At 43.0% G+C, this 21,040-nt stretch overlaps 1 protein-coding gene across 2 annotated transcripts in view; it reads right to left on the minus strand.

The window, feature by feature from the left end:
* The window catches only part of LOC132763283 (protein yippee-like 2), a 63,234-nt gene extending 44,353 nt beyond the window's left edge, over window positions 1-18,881 (minus strand). The window contains exons 1-2 of one of the 2 annotated variants that reach the window (XM_060756656.2): window positions 18,844-18,881; window positions 15,704-16,001 (exon numbers count right to left, since the gene is read on the minus strand). The gene's annotated coding sequence lies outside the window, so the exon portion shown is untranslated. Of the gene's footprint in view, window positions 1-15,703; window positions 16,219-18,843 lie in introns of those variants that run through there. The other variant, XM_067472206.1, reaches the window with a different exon arrangement.
* Window positions 18,882-21,040: the final 2,159 nt, after the last annotated feature.

Below are 21,040 nucleotides of genomic sequence, written 5' to 3' on the forward strand. Positions count from 1 at the left end.
AATGTTAGGTAGCATTGTAAATGTTATATAGGCAAATGCAGCCTCTATACACACACAACACAGAATCCTAGAGTTGGAAGAGACCTCATAGGCCACCCAGTCCAAATGTGTTGCAGCCTCACCAAACTACAATTCCCAAGTTCCATAGCATTGAATCATAGAATCCTAGAGTTGGAAGAGACCTCGTGGGCCACCCAGTCCAAACGGTGTTGCAGCCTCAACAAACTACAACTCCCAGGTTCCATAGCATTGAATCATAGAATCCAAGAGTTGGAAGAGACCTCATGGGCCATCCAGTCCAACCCCATTCTGCCAGGAAGCAGGAAAATCACATTCAAAGCACTCCTGACAGATGGCCATCCAGCCTCTGTTTAAAAGCATCCAAAGAAGGAACCTCCACCACACTCCAGAGCATGGAGTTCCACTGTTGAATAGCTCTCACGGTCAGGAAGTTCTTCCTAATGTTCAGGTGGAATCTCCTGTATATATATGTGTGTGTGTGTGCATATATGTAAGTGTGTATATACGCACACATATAAACACATACACACACACATATATATACAGACACATAATAATAATAATAATAAATAATAATAAACTTTATTTATACCCCGCCACCATCTCCCATTCAGGTGGAATCTCCTGTATATTTGTGGGTGGGTGTGCATATATGTATGTGTGTATTACACACACACACACACACATATATATACACACACATACACACACATTCTCACATATATATATATACACACACATATAATAATAATAATAATAAATAATAAACTTTATTTATACCCCGCCACCATCTCCCTTTCAGGTGGAATCTCCTGAACACACACACACACAATAATAATAATAAATTATAAACTTTATTTATACCCCGCCACTATCTCCCCAATGGGGACTCGGGGCGGCTAACATGAGGCCATGCCTGAAAACACAACATAACACAATAAAATACAGAAAACAAAAATTACATCAGAAAATAATTACCATAGCAAAATGAAATAATAAAGCAAATTCACACAATATAAAAACAAACAGGATGGGCAGGCCAAATGGAGGAGATAAATGATAAAATAATCAAACCCCTGGGTGAGGTAGGAATATAAAAATATGTACGTAAAGGGAGCCCAGGAATGATATATACAAACACATATATACAAACACAAGGTTGTGCAGTTTGAAAGCATGAGACTCCTGCTTTTTAAATACTTTGTGCAAAAAACAAAGGGGATTATTATCACGCGTTGCTGTTAAAAAAGGCTGCTATTCCACACTTTAAATCCTATGGGCCAAGGGTGAATTTGTAGAAATATCTATGCCTATACATCACTGAACATCGAGAAAACCAAAGTGCTGTTCCAGCAGTCACCAGCCATCCCCTCTCCAATGCCAGAGATACAGCTTAATGGTGTAGCATTAGAAAATGTCGACCATTTCCGCTCCCTTGGAAGCCACCTCTCCACCAAAGTCAACATTGACACCGAAATACAACACTGCCTGAGCTCTGCAAGTGCAGCATTTTCCCGAATGAAGCAGAGAGTGTTTGAGGACATCCGTAGGGATACCAAGGTGCTTGTCTATAAAGCTATTGTCCTCCCAACCCTGCTCTATGCCTGTGAGACGTGGACTGTCTACAGACGTCACATGCAGCTCCTGGAACGATTCCATCAGCGCTGCCTCCGGAAAATCCTGCAAATCTCTTGGGAAGACAAGCGGACAAACGTCAGCGTGCTGGAGGAAGCAAAGACCACCAGCATAGAAGCGATGCTCCTCCAACATCAACTCCGCTGGACAGGCCATGTTGTCCGGATGCCTGACCACCGTCTCCCAAAGCAGTTGCTCTACTCCGAACGCAAGAACGGAAAACGGAATGTTGGTGGACAGGAAAAGAGATTGAAAGATGGCCTCAAAGCCAACCTTAAAAACTCTGGCATAGACACTGAGAACTGGGAGGCCCTGGCCCTTGAGCGCTCCAGCTGGAGGTCAGCTGTGACCAGCAGTGCTGCAGAATTCGAGGAGGCACAAGTGGAGGGTGAAAGAGAGAAACGTGCCAGGAGGAAGGCGCGTCAAGCCAACCCCGACCGGGACTGCCTTCCACCTGGAAACCAATGCCCTCCTCACTGCAGAAGAAGATGCAGAGCAAGAATAGGGCTCCACAGCCACCTACGGACCCACAAGGAAACCCATGATGGAAGACCATCTTACTCGTCCAACGAGGGATCGCCTAAGTAAGTAAGTAAGTCATCAAGAAAGGCTCAAGCAGAGAGAGGAAGAGCCCATGCCAGGAATTGGGCAAAGTGCGGAGAGCACCTTGCTGAGCATGGCCCGAATGCTTCCGCAGCATCTCTTTGCATTCGTAAGGGCCAGAAACTTGCTTAGACAACCAAAACCAAAGGAGCCAGACTCAGGAAACCGTGCCCCAGATCTCCAGGCTTCAATGCCCTCTTTCTAATAGAGGGGTAGGTAGGTTTCCCCAGCAAGTCTATTGCTGGAAGCGGGATTGGAATATGCAATCATGATCAATTAGCTTCACAAAAGCCCTGCCCTGGGGAAAATGGGTTGGAAAGATCCTGCTGGGAACTGGTTTGCTGATATGGATCAGCTGAGTGGCTCGGATTTTGTGGTTTGTCAAGGAAAACCCTGGGAGAGGGTCACCTCAAGGTAGAAAGGTCTCCAAAGCAGGCAAGGACAACACATGGGTTTGCTCAAGGGCCTTGCACAAGAAATGTACATCTCACTGGGGAAGAGTGGAGCTCCCAGTCCTTCTTGCAATGCTAATTAACTCCCTCCACATCCTCCCCTCATTGAATCTCACCAGTTCTCGAGGCCAGTGTTTCTCAACCTTCCCCTTAATACAGTCCGTCATGTTGTGGTGACCCCCAACCATAACATTATCTTCATTGCTAATTCATAAATGTAATTTTGCTAGTTGTGAATAATAATGTAATAATAATAATAATAATAATAATAATAATCTTTATTTATACCCTGCCACAATCTCCCCAGTGGGGACATGGGGCGGCTTACAAGAGGCCAAGCCCAACAACACAGCAACAAAAGAAAATCAGAACATAAACAACAACATAATCAATAACATAAAACATACACTATAAGAATATTGTAAATATCTGATATGCAGGATATATTTTTATTCACTGGAACAAATTTGGCACAAATACCCCATATGCCCAAATTTGAATACTGATGTGGTTGGAGGGAGGACTGATTTTCTCATTTGGGAGTTGTAGTTGCTGGAATTTATAGTTCTCCCAGACTGCTTAGGATACTGTAAACCTGTCAGCGGCTTATGATACTGTAAACCACCACCTCCTCCATGAGAAAAATGTATAGTATCACCAAGGACGACCACCTCACCCGCCTCATAGGAAACCTGCTACAAAACAGGAGCTTCTTTGTTGAGTTTCATGGCCAGAGAAGCAGAGGGCGGAAACAGAAGAACGGCCTGCCTCAGGGGAGCGTGCTTGCTCCATCCATGTTCAACATCTACACAAATGACCAGCCACTGCCAGAAGGGACAGAGAGTTTCATCTATGCTGATGATTGTGCCATCACCGCTCAAGGAAATCAGCTACAGAACAGGAGCTTCTTTGTTGAGTTTCATGGCCAGAGAAGCAGAGGGCGGAAACAGAAGAACGGCCTGCCTCAGGGGAGCGTGCTTGCTCCATCCATGTTCAACATCTACACAAATGACCAGCCACTGCCAGAAGGGACAGAGAGTTTCATCTATGCTGATGATTGTGCCATCACCGCTCAAGGAAATCAGCTACAGAACAGGAGCTTTTTTGTGGAGTTCCAGGGCCAGAGAAGCAGGTGGCGGAAACAGAAGAACGGCCTGCCTCAGGGGAGCGTGCTTGCTCCATCCATGTTCAACATCTACACAAATGACCAGCCACTGCCAGAAGGGACAGAGAGTTTCATCTATGCTGATGATTGTGCCATCACCGCTCAAGGAAATCAGCTACAGAACAGGAGCTTTTTTGTTGAGTTCCAGGGCCAGAGAAGCAGAGGGCGGAAACAGAAGAACGGCCTGCCTCAGGGGAGCGTGCTTGCTCCATCCATGTTCAACATCTACACAAATGACCAGCCACTGCCAGAAGGGACAGAGAGTTTCATCTATGCTGATGATTGTGCCATCACCGCTCAAGGAAATCAGCTACAGAACAGGAGCTTTTTTGTGGAGTTCCAGGGCCAGAGAAGCAGGTGGCGGAAACAGAAGAACGGCCTGCCTCAGGGGAGCGTGCTTGCTCCATCCATGTTCAACATCTACACAAATGACCAGCCACTGCCAGAAGGGACAGAGAGCTTCATCTATGCTGATGATAGTGCCATCACCATTCAAGCAGGGAGCTTTGAGATGGTTGAACAGAAACTCTCCGAAGCTCTAGGTACTCTTACTGCCAATTACAGGGAAAACCAGCTGATCCCTAACCCATCTAAAACAATTCCATCCACCAACTATGGAATTGAACCAAACTTGGCACACAGAACTCTCACGACCAACAGAAAATACTGGAAGTGTTGGGTGGGCATTGCGTTTGGGAACTGTAGTTCACCTACATCCAGAGAGCACTGTGGAGTCAAACAATGATGGATATGGACCAAACTTGGCCTTTCACTTTAAGAACAGACAATCATCCCAAGCTCTGAGGATTATTACCTGGGAAGGAATCCCACTGGAGCATTGCAGCGCACCCAAGTACCTGGGAGTCACCCTGGACTGTGCTCTTACCTACAAGAAGCACTGCCTGAACATCAAGCAAAAAGTGGGTGCTAGAAACAATATCATACGAAAGCTGACTGGCACAACCTGGGGATCACAACCAGACACAGTGAAGACATCTGCCCTTGCGCTATGCTACTCTGCTGCTGAGTATGCATGCCCAGTGTGGAACACATCTCACCACGCTAAAACAGTGGATGTGGCTCTTAATGAGACATGCCGCATTATCACGGGGTGCCTGCGCCCTACACCACTGGAGAAATTACACTGCTTAGCCGGTATCGCACCACCTGACATCCGCCGGGAAGGAGCAGCCAATAGTGAAAGGACCAAGGCAGAGACATCTCCAGCTCATCCCCTGTTTGGGTATCAGCCAGCACTTCAACAACTTAAATCAAGAAATAGTTTTCTAAGATCTACAGAGACACTCGCTGGAACACCCCAGCAAGTGAGAGTCCAAAAGTGGCAGGCTCAAACCCAGAGCCTCAACCAATGGCTGATACCAAATGAGAGACTACCCCCTGGGCACGGATACTCAATATGCCCAAATGTGAACACTGGTGGTGTTTGGGGAAAATAGACCTTGGCATTTGGGAGTTATAGTTGCTGGGACTTATAGTTCACCTACAACAAAAGAGCACTCTGAACTCCACCAACGATGGACTTGAACCAAACTTGGCACACAGAACTCTCACAACCAACAAAAAATACTGGAAGGGTTTGATGGGCATTGCGTTTGGGAGTTGCAGTTCACTTACATCCAGAGAGCACTGTGGACTTAAACAATGATGGATCTGGACCAAACTTAGCACGGATACTCAATATGCCCAAATGTGGGCACTAGTGGAAATTGGGGGAAATAGACCTTGACATTTGGGAGTTGTAGTTGCTGGGATTTACAGTTCACAGACAATCAAAGAGCATTCAGAGCCCCTCCAACGATAGAATTGTGTGGGCCAAACTTCCCACACAGAACCCCCATGACCAAGAGAAAATAGTAGTTCCAACAGACCTCACTCCCTCTGAGGATGCTTGCCACAGATGTAGGCAAAACGTCAGGAGAGAATGCCTCTAGAACATGGCCAGATAGCCCGAAAAAACCAACAACAACCCAGTATTACTCACATTTTACAACACAGAGACATCACAGCTAATTGTGGAAGAAAGAAAAAGTCCTGTCATGATGAGGCCTATCTGAGGTCATTTTTGGATTTGGAATGCCACGGATATTTCCCATCTTCTTTTAATCCCAAGGATCTTAATCTATTCTGAGAAAATAAAACAGCAAGAGGTTCCAAAGGCTGTGCCTACTTCTTCAGATGCAAACCAAGCAGATATTGGCATGCGAATATTCCGTGATTATGACTCCAAATGAATTCCTGCTGCCTCCCTCAACAGGAAAGGGAAGCTTGTAGGCTGGGATTCTGCATTGAAACAGATGACTCCGTCTGAGGCAAAGAGAGACACATTTCCCTGAGCCTGGCCCCTTTGGTTTTGGTTGTCTAAGCAAGTTTCTAGCCCTCATGAATGCAAAGAGATGCTGTGGGAACATCCAGGCAAGGCTCAAGGGGAGACCTGAAGGGAATGAGAGAGTTAGTTCTAACACTATGCATTAACCACTTATCCAAATTGGGAGGAAAACAAATCTGGAGCTTGGGGAAATTGACTAAAATTCACAGAATCCTCTCATGATTGTGCCTTCTCAGGTTTGCAGTCCGTCCCCGTCCCCGTCCCCCCCCCCCCCCTCAATAGGGATAGAATAAAATACCTGTCCCATTTGGGTCGGGACGCTCCCAATTATTCCTCTGTGAAAAGGCAAAAACAAATGGCTGCCACTTCCCCTGTCTTAGTGGGGGGGGGGGGGTCACAAGGGGAGGCTAGGGGGGGTCGCCAAAAACCATCCAAAAACACACTATTTTATTTTGGTTATGGGGGTTCTGTATGGGAAATTGGTTCAATTCTATCATTGGTGAGGCTCAGAATGCTCTCTGATTGTAGGTGAACTATAAATCCCAGCAATTACAACTCCCAAATGGCACGGTCTGTTTCCCCCCAAACTCCGCCAGTATTCACATTTGGGCATATTGAGAATTCGTGCCAAGTTTGGTCCAGATCCATCATTGTTTGAGTCCACACTGCTCTCTGGATGTAGGTGAACTACAACTCCTAAACTCAAAGTCAATGCCCACCAAACCCAGTATTTTCGTTGGTCCTGGGGGTCCTGTGTGGGAAGTTTGGCTCCATTCTATTGTTGGTGGAGTTCAGAATGCTCCTTGACTGTAGGTGAACTATACATCTCAGCAACTACAACTCCCAATGTCAAGGTCTATTTCCCTCAAACTCCACCAGTGTTCACGTTTGGGCATATGGAGTATCCGTGCCAAGTTTGGTCCAGATCCATCATTGTTTGAGTCCACAGTGCTCTACCTGGATGTAGGGGAACTACAATTCCCAAACTCAAGGTCAATGCTCACCAAACCCATTGGGTATACGTGCCAAGTTTGGTCCAGATCCATCATTGTCTGAGTCCATACTGCTCTACTGCTCTCTGAATGTAGGTGAACTAAAGCTCCCAAATTCAAGGTCAATGCCCACCAAACCCTTCCAGTATTTTCTGTTGTTCATTGAAGTTTTGTGTGGGAAGTTTGGATCAATTCTATCATTGGTGGGGCTTAGAATGCTCTCTGATTGTAGGTGAACTATAAATCCCAGCAATTACAACTCCCAAATGCCAAGGTCTATTATCCCCAAACTCCACCAGTGTTCACATTTGGGCATATTGAGGATTCATGCCAAGTTTGGTCCAGATCCATCATTGCTTGAGTCCACACTGCTCTCTGGATGTAGGTGAACTACAACTCCAAAACTCAAGGTCAATGCCCAATAAACCCTTCCAGCATTTTCCGTTTATGCAAGTTCTGTGTGGGAAGTTTTGCTCAATTTTATTGTTGGTGGGACTCAGAATGCTCTTTGATTGTAGGTGAACTATAAATCCCAGCAACTATTTATTTATTTATTTATTTATTTATGGCATTGATATGCCGCCCTTCTCACTCCGAAGGGGACTCAGAGTGGTTTACAAGTAGAATACAATACAATAAATAAATACAATATCTTCCTGGACCCCTCTCTTTACTCTGGTCCCAGAGTAGCAGTTGGTGTTGGGTGGGAAGGGCTCCCAACTGATGACACTGAAGACAAGATGGCACTACAACTCCCAAATGACGAAACCAATACCTCTCCAGCCTCACCAGCATTCAGATTTGGGCATTATTGGTTATTTGGTCCAGTGAGTGACAACACATCCTGCAGGTCAGATATTTACATTACAATTCGTAACAGGAGCAACATTACTCTTATGAAGTATGGTTGGGGGGGGGGGGGTCATCACAACCTGAGGAACTGTGTGAAGGGGTCATGGCAATAGGAAGGGTGAGAAGCACCGCTGCGGAGCTTCATGGAAAGGCCGTTTGGGGCGGACAATGGCTCCCAGAATCCGCTGTCTGCTTGTGTTATGGACATGCCAGTCCCTCCAAACATGGGCCACTCTGGATGTGAGCATCTGGGACGGAGAAGTAGGAGAAGGCCACACTTTTCCAGGGGTTTGCTGGCTTCCTTTTCCTTGTGTTGCAGCAGAAGCAAAGGGTTTAAGCTGTGAGCGACAGCCTTGCCCCGCACACAGCCCGACACCAACCCATGTGACTGTGTTTCTATTTATTAATTGAAGACGGACGCGGCTGGTGGAGTCCCCAGAGACCCAGGAGGAGGAGGAGGAGGAGGAGGAGGAGGAGGCCTCTTCCAACTCTGTTTACAAGGCTTGGCTTTCTCGCCCAGCGCGGCCAAAGGCCTTCAGGGAACCAGAAAGAGAGACACAGAGCTTCTATTTTTCGCCCAGCCAAGCTTCCTACTCCACGAAAGCACAGACTAAAATAAATTGGTTTATTTTAAAGTGCCACAAGACTTCCTTTTCGGTTGTTCTTGGCCTATATATATGTCTCTCTCTCTCTCTCTATATATATATATATATATATGTTTGTGCGTAATGAGTACCTTAAGAACAAAAGAACCAATGAACAAAATGAACCAACCTGGACACAGCATATCATTTGAGAACACAGAAATGCTGGACCACTCTCACAACCACCATGTCAAGCTACACAGAGAAGCCATTGAAATCCACAAACATGTGGACAATTTCAACAGAAAGGAAGAAACCATGAAAATGAACAAAATCTGGCTACCAGTATTAAAAAAACTCTAAAATTACAACAGCAAAAACAGCAGAGGGGAAACAAACAGGCACATCAAATCACTCTCAACAAAAGATTCCCCCCAGGCACTTCCAAGCCATTGAATGCAAATCAAGGTGATCAGCTGAAATATTCACCCCTAGCCCCAGCAGACAAAAGTCCTTTGTCTCACCCTGGTCATTCCACAGATATATAAACCCATTTTTCCTACTTCCAACAGACCTCACTACCTCTGAGGATGCTTGCCATAGATGCAGGTGAAACATCAGGAGAAAAATTGCCTCCAGAACATGGCCATATAGCCCCGAAAAACCTACAACAACCCAGTGATTCCGGCCATGAAAGCCTTCGACAATACAAAATCACACCAAATTTGGCACCAAAACATCTCACAACACAAGGAGTGACCATCACTCAAAAAATTATGATTTTGTCATTTGGGAGTTGTAGCTGCTGGGATTTATAGTTCACCTACAATCAAAGAGCATTCTAAACCCCACCAACAATGGAATTGAACCAAACTTGGCACACAGTTCTCCCATGACCAACAGAAAATACTGGAAGGGTTTTGGTGGGCATTGACCTTGAGTTTGGGAGTTGTAGTTCACCTATATCCAGAGAGCACTGTGGACTCAAACAATGATGGATCTGGACCAAACTTGGCACGAATATTCCATATGCCCAAATATGAACACAAATGGAGTTTGGGGGAAATAGACCTTGACATTTTGGAGTTGTAGTTGCTGGGATTTACAGTTCACGTACAATCAAAGAGGATTCTGAACCCCACCAATGACAGAACCGGGGCAAACTTCCCACACAGAAACCCATGACAAACAGAAAATACTTAAGGCCATCCAATCCAACTCCCTTCATCTGGGCAAGAAAACATAATCAAAGTCCTCATGATAAAGAGCCATCCAACCATAGATATAGATGGATAGATAGATAGATATGATTCACACAGAGAGAGATATATAGTATCATAAATTTGAAAGGGACCCTTAAAGAAGGACAATGATATGTCCAGAGTGGGCAAACCAGACACTTTCCACATCAACACTGGCAAAGAAACAGCAAGAAATCCTGTTTACCCACAAGCAGAAAGGAATTACATATATTAGAAACCAGCACTTTCTCATTACTTTATTTTCCAGATCAACAGACTGGGCCACAGCAACGCCTGGCAGGGGATGGCTAGTATATATATATATTCCCCAACCTGCTGCGTTGCCAGAATGTTCACTCTGCTTCTCCCACATTTTGTCTATTTTGGGTAGGAATGGATCCCAATTTGGTCAAGATTCCCTCTGTTTCTCACTCCTGTCGTTTCCTCCGTCCATGCCGAACGAGGATAAGAAGCCCAAAAAGGTTTTGCGTGGCTTAGACGAGCCATCTGCGCTGGTACTTTTAATATGGGCCCTCTTCTCCGAAAAGTTAAGACCTTCCCATATGTCATAGACACATTACAATATCATGGTATAGTACAATATAGTAAGATATAATACTGATATTGTGCCATGCTAATAATATAATACATTGTATATACATCTATTACAATATAATATATTCCAATATAATGGTATAGTACAATATAGTAATATATATTACTGGTATTGTACTGTGCTAATAATATAATACATTGTACATACATATATTTATATTATAGTGTAATACAATACTACTACTAAAAATATAAAATAATACTATCCCAATATAATGGTATAGTACAATATAGTAAGATATAATACTGATATTGTGCTACGGTAATAATACAATACATTGTATATACAAATATTTATATTATAATGTAATACAATACTACTAATAATATAATTATATATTTTATATTACATGTAATATTACTAACAATATTACAGTATAATGGAATAGTACAATATAGTAAAATATACTAATATAATACATTGTATATGCATATATTTATATTATAATGCAATACAATACTACTAATAATAATATATTATAATTATATGTTTATATTACATGCAATATTACTAATAATATTACAGTTTCATGGTATAGTACAATATAGTAATATATGATACTGATATTGTGCTATGCGCTAGGAATATAATATATTGTGTATATGTGTGTGTGTATGTATGTGTGTATATATATATATATATATATATATATATGCAATACAATACTATTACTAATAATAATATATTATTATATAGTTTATATTATATGTATTATTACAGTATAATGGAACAGTACAATATAGTAAGATATACTAATGTAATACATTGTACATGCATATATTTGTATTATAATGCAATACAATACTACTAATAATAATATATTATGATTATACATTTTATATTACATGTAATATTACTAATAATATTACAGTTTAATGGTATAATACAATATAGTAATATATAATACTGATATTGTGCTAAGCTAGGAATATAATACATTGTGTATATGTGTGTGTGTGTGTGTGTGTATATAAATGTAATACAATACTATTACTACTAATAATATATTATTATATATTTTATATTACATGTAATATTACTAATAATATTACAGTATAATGAAATAGTACAATATAGTAAGATATACTAATACATTGTATATACATATATTTATATTACAATACAATACTAATAACAATAATACTATATTATAATAATATATTTTATATTACATGTAATACTACTAATAATATTACAGTATAATGAAATAGTACAATATAGTAAGATATAATACTGATATTGTGCTATGCTAATAATATAATACATTGTATATACATATATTTATATTATAATGTAATACAATACTACTACTACTACTACTACTACTACTACTTCAGAACTGTCATTTTGCTCCTGTTAAGAAACATAATGTAAATATATGATATGCAGGGTGGATTTGGCATGAATACTCAATATTCCCAAATGTGAACACTGGTGGAATTTGGGGAAAATAGACCTTGACATTTGGGAGTTGTAGTTGCTGGGATGTATAGTTCACCTACAATCACAGAGCATTCTGAACTCCACCAACGAGGGAATTGAACCAAACTTGACTCACATAACTCCCATGACCAACAGAAAATACTGAGAGGGTTTGGTGGCATTGACCTTGAGTGTGAGAGTTGTAGTTCCCCTACATCCAGGTAGAGCACTGTGGACTCAAATAATGATGGAGCTGGACCAAACTTGGCACACATACTCAATATGCCCAAACGGGAACACTGGTGGAGTTTGGGGGAAAAAGACCTTGACACTTGGGAGTTGTAGTTGCTGGGATGTATAGTTCACCAACAATCAAAGAGCATTCTGAACTCCACCAATGATGGAATTGGACCAAACTTGGCTCACAGAATTCCCATGACCAACAGAAAATACTGAGAGGGTTTGGTGGGCATTGACCTTTGGCACAAATACCTGATACACCCAAATGTGAATATTGGCAGTTTGGATCCTGGGAGAGTGGGCTGAGCTCCCTCTGTCAGCTCCAGCTCCCCATGCAGGGACATGAGAGAAGCCTTCCACTAGGGTGGCAAAACATCAAACATCCGGGCAACATCCTTGCAGATGGCCAATTCTCTCACACCAGAAGCAGCTTGAAGTTTCTCAACTTGCTCCTGACACACACACACACACAAAATCCTCACATATAGGACATCACCTCCACCAAGACTTCTTCTATTTTAGCTATGGAAGTTGACAAAATAATAATAATAATAATAATAATAATAATAATAACAATACATCACACAGTCCTAGACACTTGGGAAGTGTTCGACTTGTGATTTTGTGATATGGAATCCAGCATATAGATCTCATTTGCTGTGACATGCTGTGTTTTTGTGTCAGTAAAATAATAATATTTATTTATGACATATATATATATATATATATATATATATATATATATATAATATACAATATATTATATTATTAGCATAGTACAATGTCAGCATTAAACATTGCTATATTGCACCATACCACTATATTGTAATATTATTAGTAATATTACATGTAATATAAATACATAATTATAATATATTATTATTAGTATTATATTGCATTACATTATAAATATTTTATGCATATTAAATGTGTTATATTACATTATATTATATTATAATAATATAATACATAGTAAGCATTGGACTAGGAGCTCGTAATATTATATGTAATAATAATAATAATAATAATAATAATAATAACAATACATCACATAGTCCTAGACGCTTGGGAAGTGTTCGACTTGTGATTTTGTGATACGAAATCCAGCAGAGAGATCTCGTTTGCTGTGATAATAGTAATAATAATGATCTATATAAATAAAAATGTTATGTTCGTTTGTGGGATTAACAGAACTCAAAAACCACTTGACAAATTGACACCAAATGTGGACACAATATGCCTAACTACCCAATGAGTGACCATCACTCAAAAAAATTGATTTTGTCATTTGGGAGTTGTAGTTGCTGGGATGTATAGTTCACCTACAATCAAAGAGCATTCTGAACCCCACCAATGATGGAACTGAACCAAACTTGGCACACAGGACTCCCATGACTAACAACAGAAAACACTAGAAGGGTTTCATGGGCATTGACCTTGAGTATGGGAGTTGTAGTTCACCTAGATACAGAGAGCACCGTGGACTCAAACAATGATGGATCTGGACCAAACTTGGCACAAATATTCCATATGCCCAAATATGAACACAGATGGAGTTTGGAGAAAATAGACCTTGACATTTGGGAGTTGTAATTGCTGGGATTTATAGTTCACCTACAATCACAGAGCATTCTGAACCCCACCAACGATAGAATTGGGGCAAACTTCGTCAAAAATCACTGGATGAATTGACACCAAATTTGGACACAAGACACCTAACAACCCAGTGTATGCCCTTCACTCAAAAAATGATTTTGTTATTTGGGAGTTGTAGTTGCTGGGATTTATAGTTCACCTACAATCAAAGAGCATTCTGAACCCCACCAACGAGGGAATTGAACCAAACTTGGCACATAGTTCTCCCATGACCAACAGAAAATAGTGGAAGGGTTTGCTGGATAGTGGGTTTGGTAGTCCTTTGGTTTTGGAGTTGTAGTTCACCTACATCCAGAGATCACTGTGAACTCAAACAATGATGGATTTGGACCAAACTTGGCACAAATATTCCATATGCCCAAATATGAACACAGATGGAGTTTGGGGGAAATCGACCTTGACATTTGGGAGTTGTAGTTGCTGGGATTTATAGTTCACCTACAATCACAGAGCATTCTGAATCCCACCAACGATGGAATTGGGCCAAACTTCTTGCACAGAACCCCCATGTGTGCCACAGCAATGTGTGGCAGGGGACGGCTAGTAATAATAATAATAATGATAATGATGATGATAATAATAATAATAATAATAATAATAATAAATCACATTGTCCTAGACATTTGGGAAGTGTTCAATTTGTGATTTTGTGATATGAAATCCAGCATATAGATCTCATTTGCTGTGACATACTGTGTTTTTGTGTCAGTAAAATAATAATAATAACAACAACAATAATAATAAATCACATAATCCTAGTTGCTTGGGAAGTGTTCAACTTGTGATTTTGTGATATGAAATCCAGCATAGAGATCTCGTTTGCTGTGACATACTGTGCTTTTGTGTCAGTAGAATGATAATAATAATAATAATAATACATCACACAGTCCTAGACGCTTGGGAAGTGTCAGTAAAATAATAATAATAATAATAATAATAATAATAATAATAATAATAAATCACACAGTCCTAGACGCTTGAGAAGTGTTCGACTTGTGATTTTGTGATACGGAATCCAGCATATAGATCTCATTTGCTGTAATAATAATAATAATAACAACAACAACAACAATAAGCAGCTTTTGCTAGAATATAAGACGACATTTGGTGCTTTTCAATCCACAAGGGATACTTGGCCAAAAGAAAGCCAAAGTCAGCATCCTTTGGCCCATATAAACAAGAAAACAAGCATGTAAACAAACCAAGAAGTACACAAAAAGGGCATTTCATTCTCAACACAGTCATCTGTTGCTCAGAGTAACATCCCGAAGGTCTTGGGTTCAAATCCAAGGAATTGGAACCAAGCCAGAAGGAAGAGGATCTAGGAAGCCAGGCCGGAAAACAAACTTGCACCTGGATCGGAAGCCAAACCAAAACAAACCCCCCAAAGAGATCTGGGTCTGTTTGGGGTGAGAGAATTCCCCCTTCCTGGCTCCCGGAGCGAAGCAGCGTCTTGGACTGCAATGGTAAACATCTCGTCCCAGAGGATGACAGGCAGGTGAGTCCAACTCGTCAATCAAGGGCTAACCTATGTCTCTCCCAAATGCCCAGGTAAACCTTCACACAAAGGAACGCTATCGTGGAAGGAAGAGATTAGAAAATGACATGCAAGCCTTATATTTACATGACAAACTTCGTCCCTCCGGGTGTTTTGGACTTCAACTCCCACAATCCCTAACAGCCTACCGGCTGTTAGGGATTGTGGGAGTTGAAGTCCAAAACACCCGGAGGGACGAAGTTTGCCCATGCCAGGGTAACAACATCAGAAGCAAAAGCAGAAGGGGGTTTGTTATGATTATTGTCACAAGCAGAATGGGGGTTTGTTATGATTATTATCACAAGCAGAAAGGGGGTTTGTTATGATTCTTGTTACCTACCTATCGCTTGGATGCTAAGCAGGGTCGCCTCTGGTTAGGACTTGGATGGGAGGCCGCCGCCGAGGGATCCCATCTGCCGCAGGCTGCGTGTCGGGGGAAGGAACTGGCCCATGCACCTTGTCTCAGAACATCCCACGAAATCCATGAGATCGCCGCAAGTCATTCGCCACCAACTTGGGGAGAGAAGGAAGGAAGGAAGGAAGGAAAGGAGGAAAAGGAGGAAGGAAGAGGGGAGAAGATGATGGGGTCCAAGCCGTGTCTGGCTGGCTGGTGGAGACCGTCCTCTTTGCGCCTCCCCCTTCAAAGGAGGGAGGGATGGAAGGAGGGATGAAAGGAGGGGAGGAGGGACCAGAATTAAATCAATACTAATACAAAAAAATATTGCGAGGTATTAGCGGTGTCCATCGCCAATGGCTGGGAACACAGGGCCGTCACGTCTCCTGCAGTTTCCTCGCAGCAGCGCCACCCGCCTCCTGCTTTCCCCTCCCTCTCTCTCTCTTCCTCCTCCAAACTCCAGCTCCAATTCCCTCTGGAGGAAAGCTGGAAAGGACATTTCCTTCCCCCCCACTCAGGACATCATTCCACAGACATATAGACCCCACTCGTTCTAGTTTCCAACAAAACTCACAACCTCTGCCGTAGATGTAGTCAAAATGTCAGGAGAGAATGCTTCTAGAGCATGGACATATAGCCTGGAAAACTTACAGCAACCTACTGGAAAGATGTGGTCAAAATGTCAGGAGAGAATGCTTCTAGAGCATGGACGTATAGCCTGGAAAACGTACGGCAACTTACTGGAAAGATGTGGTCAAAATGTCAGGAGAGAATGCTTCTAGAGCATGGCCATATGGCCTAGAAAACTTACAGCAACCTACTGGAAAGATGTGGTCAAAATGTCAGCAGAGAATGCTTCTAGAGCATGGCCATATAACCTGGAAAACTTACAGCAACCTACTGGAAAGATGTAGTCAAAATGTCAGGAGAGAATGCTTCTAGAGCATGGACATATAGCCTGGAAAACTTACAGCAACCTACTGGAAAGATTTGGTCAAAATGTCAGGAGAGAATGCTTCTAGAGCATGGCCATATAGCCCGGAAAACTTACAGCAACCTACTGGAAAGATGTGGTCAAAATGTCAGAAGAGAATGCTTCTAGAGTATGGCCATATAGCCTGGAAAAATACAGCAACCTACTGGAAAGATGTGGTCAAAATGTCAGGAGAGAATGCCTCTAGAGCATGGTCATATAGCCTGGAAAACTTACAGCAACCTACTGGAAAGATTTGATCAAAATGTCAGGAGAGAATGCTTCTAGAGCATGGACATATAGCTTGGAAAACGTACAGCAACCTACTGGAAAGATGTGGTCAAAATGTCAGGAGAGAATGCTTCTAGAGCATGGACATATAGCCTGGAAAACGTACAGCAGCTTACTGGAACGATGTGGTCAAAATGTCAGGAGAGAATGCTTCTAGAGCATGGCCATATAGCCTGGAAAACTTACAGCAACCTACTGGAAAGATGTGGTCAAAATGTCAGGAGAGAATGCTTCTAGAGCATGGACATATAGCCTGGAAAACTTACAGCAACCTACTGGAAAGATTTGGTCAAAATGTCAGGAGAGAATGCTTCTAGAGCATGGCCATATAGCCTGGAAAACTTACAGCAACCTACTGGAAAGATGTGGTCAAAATGTCAGGAGAGAATGCTTCTAGAGCATAGACATATAGCCTGGAAAACTTACAGCAACCTACTGGAAAGACGTGGTCAAAATGTCAGGAGAGAATGCTTCTGGAACATGGCCAGACAGCCTGGAAAAATACAGCAACCTACTGGAAAGGACAGCTAATAATCTCTCAACAAAGGATTCCCCCAGGCAGTAAGAAGCCAGCCCTGGAACTGCTAGGCCATTAAATGCTAATCAAGGTGGCCAATGGAAACAGTATATAAAGTAAATAAAGAACCACATTCAAAAACAGGGGAACTCCGGACAAGAAACAACCAGGGACAGCTAATCACCACTCAACAAAGGATTCCCCCAGGCAGTAAGAAGCCAGACCTTGAAAACTGCTAGGCCTGAGCATTAAAGTCATAGCAGTAAATAAAGTACAATATTAAAAAAAAACAGGGGAACTCCGGACAAGAAGCAACCAGGGACAAATAATCACCTCTCAACAAAGGATTCCCCCAGGCAGTAAGAAGTCACCCCTGGAACTGTTAGGCCATTCAATGCTAATCAAGGTGGCCAATTGAAACATTCACACTTGCCTGCAACAGACAATCAGAGGCATCTAATCACCTCTTAACAAAGGATTCCCCCAGGCAGTAAGAAGTCACCCCTGAAATTGCTAGGCTACCAGTATTTTAAAAGAAACCCTCTAAAATCTTAACAGTAAATAAAGAACAACATACACAAACAGGGCAACTCCAGACAAGAAACAACCAGGGACAGCTAATCACCTCTCAACAAAGGATTCCCCCATGCAGTAAAAAGCCAGATCTTGAAAACTGCTAGGCCATTCAACGCTAATCAAGGTGGCCAATGGCAACATTATCAGTTGCCTCCAACAGACAAGAGTTCTTTCTCCCACCCTGGGCATTAGCATTTAATGACCCAGCAGTTTTCAAAGTCTGGCTTCTTGCTGCTGGGGGGGGGAATCCTTTGTTGGGAAGGGATTAGTTAGCCCTGATTGTTTCTTGTCTGCAATTCTCCTGTTTTTGAGTGTTTACATTCCCACGCTGGACATCATTCCACAGATATATACATAATATATATATAAACCCCACTTGCCTAGTTTCCCACAGACTCCACAACCTCTGAGGATGCCTGCCACAGATGCAGGCGAAACATCAGGAGAGAATGCTACTGGAGCATGTCCAGACAGCCCTGAAGCCTTCAACACTGGAAAGGATGCTAACCCAGGCATGGGCAAACTTAGGCCCTCCGGGTGGGGGGGGGGGGGTTGGACTACAACTCCCACAATTCCTCACAGCCTACCGGCTGTGAGGAATTGTGGGAGTTGTAGTCCAACCCCCCCCCTCCCTGGAGGGCCTAAGTTTGCCCATGCCTGTCTATCTCCTTTCGAAAGTGACTTCTAGATAGACTTTGATGGAAGTTTAAGTCATAAGGAAAGACTCACCTCCACCTGCCCAGCTCCTGAGACCCTTTGCCCCCTCCCCACCTGAGCCCCCTCCCTTATAGAGCCCAGCCTCTGAGGGGCAGCTTGGCCAGCCAATCAGCGCGCCCCAGGCCCTAGCAACACCCGCCTGATTGGCCGCATGAGGATGGCACCCCTTCCACCCGCTGGTCCAATGAGAAGAGGAGGAGAGAGCTGGGGGCGGGCGCTGGGAGGTTGGCCAGCCAATGGGGAGCGCGGAGGCCCCGCCAGCATGGGAGGTGGGAGGGAGGATAACAAACAGGACGCAGGGAGCCTTAAAGGCGCAGGAGGCCATTTCCCCAAACAAGGGGACTTCAACTCCCATCATTCCTATTGGAGTCGGATCTAAAAGGATCCCAAGCTCTGGCAACTGGGTTGATAGGGAGGAGGGGAGATCCAGTTGGAGCAATTATGGGCTAACTGGGGCCCTCCCTCCAGGTGTCTTGGACTCCAACTCCCATCATTCCTAAAAGTCGGGAACAATTGGAATCAGATCTAAAAGGATCCCAAGCTCTGGCAATTGGGTTGATATGGAGGAGGAGGAGAGATCCACTTGGAGCAATTATGGGCTAACTGGGGCCCTGCCTCCAGGTGTTTTGGACTCCAACTCCCATCATTCCCCACAGGAGCAATTATGGGCTAACTGGGGCCCTGCCTCCAGGTGTCTTAGACTCCAACCATCATTCCCCCACAGGAGCAATTATGGGCTAACTGGGGCCCTCCCTCCAAGTGTCTTGGACTCCAACTCCCATCATTCCCCACAGGAGCAATTATGGGCTAACTGGGGCTCTCCCTCCAGGTGTCTTGGACTCCAACTCCCATCATTCCCCACAGGAGCAATTATGCGCTAACGGAGGCCCTCCCTCCAGGTGTCTTGGACTCCAACTCCCATCATTCCCCACAGGAGCAATTATGGGCTAACTGGGGCCCTCCCTCCAGGTGTTTTGGACTCCAACTCCCATCATTCCTATCAGCCTCAGGTCTTTTCCTTTCCCCCCATCATTCCTAACAGCCTCAGGCCCTTTCCTTTTCCCCCTCAGACTCTTAAGCTGGGTTGTACGTTTACATGTCCATGTTCCAGAAGCATTCTCTTCTGACATTTCGCCCACATCTTCGCCCACCTTTGTAAAGAACTAGAAACTGTTTCGATTCCTGTATTGGGCTAAATGGGTAGCTTTTTTCACCTTACTAGTTACAAACAAAATGCTTTGTAACAAACACACCTCACAGCGGGTTGTTGTAGGTTTATTCAGGCTATATGGCCATGTTCTAGAGGCATTCTCTCCTGACGTTTCGCCCACATCTATGGCAGGCATCCTCAGAGGTTGGGAAGTTTGTTGGAAACTAGGAAAATGGGGTTTGTATATATGTAAATAAATAACACTTAAAAACAGGGGAATTCCGAGGCTAACTAATCACCTCCCAACAAAGGATTCCCCTTGGCAGTAAGAAGCCAGACCTTGAAAACTGCTGGGCCATTAAATGCTAATGTCCAGGGTGGGAGAAAGAACTCTTGTCTGTTGGAAGTAGGTGTGACTGTTTCAATTGGCCACCTTGATTAGCACTTAATGTTCTAGCAGTTTTCAAGTCATGACTTCTTACTGCCTGGGGGAATCCTTTGTTGAGCGGTGATTAGTTTTCCCTGATTGTCTGTTGGAGGTAGGTGTGAATGTTTCCATTGGCCACCTTGATTAGCATTGAATGGCCTAGCAGTTTTCTTACTGCATAGGGGAATCCTTTGTTGGGAGGTGATTAGCTGTCCCCGATTGTCTATTGGAGGTAGGTGTGAATGTTTCCATTGGCCACCTTGATTAGCATTGAATATCCTAGCAGTTTTCAAGGTATGCCTTCTTACCGCCAGGAAGAATCCTTTGTTGAGAGGTGATTGGCTGTCCTTGATAGTTTCATGTCTGGAGTTCCCCTGTTTTTAAATATTGTTCTTTATTTACTGTTATGATTTTAGACGGTTTTTTAAAAAATACTGGTAGCCTAGCAGTTTCAGGGGTGACTTCTTAATGCCGGAGGGAATCCTTTGTTGAGAGATGATTACCTGTCCCTGATCGTTTCTTGTCTGGAGTTATCCTGTTTTTTTAATGTTGTTCTTTACTTACCGTTATGATTTTAGAGGTTTTTTTTAATACTGGTGACCTAACAGTGTCAAGCGTAACTTCTTACTGCC

This window comes from Anolis sagrei, chromosome 11 (genome assembly GCF_037176765.1).
Source record: "Anolis sagrei isolate rAnoSag1 chromosome 11, rAnoSag1.mat, whole genome shotgun sequence".
Lineage (NCBI taxonomy): Eukaryota > Metazoa > Chordata > Lepidosauria > Squamata > Dactyloidae > Anolis > Anolis sagrei.